The following is a 3,754-nucleotide window of genomic DNA, read 5'->3' on the forward strand; positions in this document are numbered from 1 at the left end:
CTGGAGTGGGTTGCCATTTCCTTCTCCAATGCATAAAAGTGAAAAGTGAAAGTGAAGCCGCTCAGTCGTGTCCGACTCTTAGCGACCCCATGAAGTGTGGCCCACCAGGCTCCTCCATCCATGGGATTTTCCAGGCAAGAGTGCTGGAGTCGGGTGCCATTGCTAGTATCCAGAATATGGGCTTCCCAGGTGGCACTGGTGGTAAAGAACCTGCCTGCCAATGTAGGAGAAATAAGAGACGCAGATTTGATCCCTAAGATCCCCTGAAGGAGGTCTTGCCACTCCACTCTAGTATTCTTGCCTGGAGAATTCCATGGACAGAGAAGCCTGGTGGGCTACAGTCCATAGCGTTGCACAGAGCTGGACATGACTGAAGCAGCATGGAAAACAAATTTATGGTTACCAAAGAGAAAAGAAGGGCCAAGGGATAAATTAGGAGTTTGAGATTAACATATACATACTGCTGTATACAAAATAAGTAAATAAGAACCTACTGGATAGCACAGGGAACTATATATTCAATATCTTGTAATAACCTATAATGGAAAAGAATCTGAAATATATATATATATATGAAAAAAAGTGAAAATGTTAGTTGCTCTGTTGTGTCTGACTCTTTCCGACCCTAGGGACTTGCAGCCCAGCAGGCTCCTCTGTCCATGGAATTCTCCAGGCAAGAACAGTGGAGTGAGTAGCCACTCCCTTCTCCAGAAGATCTTGCTGAGCCAGGGACTGAACCCAGGTCTCCCTCATTGCAGGCAGGTTCTTTATCATCTGAGCCATCAGGGAATCCACATAAATATATATATGTATACACACAGACACACAGTGCATCACTTTGCTGTACACTTGATAATTTACATTGTAAATTTTTTTAAAAATTTATTTATTTATTTATTTTTGCTTTACAATTCTGTATTGGTTTTGGCATACATTGACATGAATCCACCACGGGTGTACATGCGCTCCCAAACATGAACTCCCCTCCCACCCCCCCCAACAACATCTCTCTGGGTCATCCCCGCGTACCAGCCCCAAGCGTGCCATATCCTGCATCGGACATAGACTGGCAATTCGATTCTTACATGATATTATACATGTTTCAATGCCATTCTCCCAAATCATCTCACCCTCTCCCTCTCCCACTGAGTCCAAAAGTCTGCTATACACATCTGTGTCTTTTTTGCTGTCCTGCATACAGGGTCATCATTGCCATCTTTCTAAATTCCATATATATGTGTTAGCATACTGTATTGGTGTTTTTCTTTCTGGCTTACTTCACTCTGTATAATCGGCTCCAGTTTCATCCATCTCATCAGAACTGATTCAAATGTATTCTTTTTAATGGCTGAGTAATATTCCATTACAACATTGTAAATTATATTTCAATTTTAAAAAAGAATAGATATTGGGAAAAAACTAGCAAGCCTTTACATCGGACAAACAATGAAGATAATGTGATATCATAAAATTTACAGCAAGTGCTATAAGCCAGGTCTGTGAGCTCTGTACATTTCTTCTTGGTTAATCTTCACTACAAGCCTAGGAGTTAAGTATTCTTGTTAGGACCCAGTTTAAGATGAGGAAACTGAGACTCATGAAGGCAGAATATCAGGGTGAAGGTCATTCTATGCTGGAAGAAGAACTGGAGTCCTGTCATTCTGATCCCAGAAGTGCCTGGAAGTATCCTGCTTCCAGTCTTGCAAGTTCCAAGTTCCCGGACACGTATCAGTCCTGGAACAGTGAGGTCAGCCATGGGAGCCCAAGCCTATTAGGGCAGACGTTCCCTTAAAGTTTGTTGAATGGTTAATTTAACGAGTGTTGTTTATTATTTTTCATAAATGTTAAAGATTTGCAATATATTAAGAATACAGCCTTTTATATTATATACATTTTTATTTTGTCATTTTTACAACTTTTTTGATATACAGATATTTTAAAGTTTCATGTGTCAAATCGTTCTGTTTTTCCTTTATGGTTTCTTCCTTTGCTTTTATGTTTAGATATTCTTCCCTACCCTACACATGACAAGTTATATTTTCTTCTGGTTCTTTTATAGTTTATGTTGTAATTCAAAGTAAATTGGGGATATGCAAGAATGGGAAAGACTTACATGCACATTTTCCTGGTTTGGCCGAGTGTTTCAGAACTGTGAGCATATATGTTTGAAATGTTCATCTCAGGAACTGATTTAAAATCCATAACTTAAGGGAATGAAACGCTTTCCAATGCATTCCCAATGTGCAGCACACGTGTATCTGCCCTGCAATTGGCAATCATGTCAAAATGTGTCAGCTCATTTCATATTCTTTTCAACTATCCTTTGATTAAGGGAGTGCTGTATCAACGTATGTAAGCCTGCAGTCAAATCTACCTTCAAATTATTAGCACCTGGTGAGAAATGTCCTTCCCATTCTAAACACCAGTTCATCATGTCTTATTTGTAATTCACTTGATGATTTTGATATATCATTATAAATACTATATGTGACTAAGTCTTTACACTGAAGCTTTGTTCTTATAATAACAGCAGAAAATGTGAATTGCATACTGTGTTCCTGATACAGATGTGTGGATTCAGACCAAGCAGGTGTGGTACTGGGCTGAGATGATAAATCACCAGTCCCAAATATCTTTGTTGGCAAACATAATGTCATTAACGCTTTCCTTGTACCATTGGCTCTAACTTAGTTTTCTAGCCAATGGAATGGGAAAACATTTGTGAATTCAGTTATTAAACAGTACAATAGAAATTATTTTGTTAGAAAACAAAATGAATGTTCTAGTCCAGGCATCAGCAAACTTTCTGGGAAGAGTCAGATGGTAAGTATTTTAGGTTTTGCTGGCCATAGGATGTCAATTACAACTCCTCCCCTCTGCATTTGTAGCAGCCCTAGACAGAACATAAACAGACAGGCGTGGCTGTGTTCCAATCCAACTTTATTTGCAAAAGCAGTTGGTCTGAATGGTTTGGCCCCTGGGTTGTAGTTTTCCAACTGCTGTAGAGTCAGAGATTTCATTCTCTTACAACTGAGTATTTCTTACTTGAAAGGTGAGCATGAGTAACTATCCTGGAAAATATTAAACAAGTGCTCCTGTCATTGGTAGTTTAAGGCTTTGACTTCAATGTCTTAAGGTTAAATTGGAAAGCCTTTTGAAAATGCTTTGAAGAATCATGATGTAAACGTGGAGTTGTTTGTGAGAATAGGTTATATCAATCTCAAAGGAAAGGTTAGTGTCTCAGAGCTTCTTTGATATTAGTGGTTCATAACTTTCTTCCTAAACAAATATTTCTGCCTTCTGCCAGAGAGCTGGATTCAGTTCTTAATTCCAATGGGGTTCAGGCTTAGATGGAGGGAAACATATGGGTACCATACTTTTGGTAGAGTGTGTCTCTGTGTAATCACAAAATTTGAATATCTTGAGAAGGAAATGGCAACCCACTCCAGTATTCTTGCCTGGAAAATCCCATGGACGGAAAGAGCCTGGTGGGCTGCAGTCCATGGGGTCGCTAAGAGTTGGACACAACTGAGCAACTTCACTTTCACTTTTCACTTTCATGCATTGGAGAAGGAAATGGCAACCCACACCAGTGTTCCTGCCTGGAGAATCCCAGGGATGGTGGAGCCTGGTGGGCTGCCGTCTATGGGGTTGCACAGAGTTGGACACAACTGAAGCGACTTAGCAGTAGCAGTAGCAGCAGAGCTCTATGTTACAAATTTGGATGGTCTGCTTTAATGCACAAAGTTTCTGT

This window comes from Oryx dammah, unplaced genomic scaffold (genome assembly GCF_014754425.2).
Source record: "Oryx dammah isolate SB20612 unplaced genomic scaffold, SCBI_Odam_1.1 HiC_scaffold_25, whole genome shotgun sequence".
Taxonomy (NCBI): Eukaryota; Metazoa; Chordata; class Mammalia; order Artiodactyla; family Bovidae; genus Oryx; species Oryx dammah.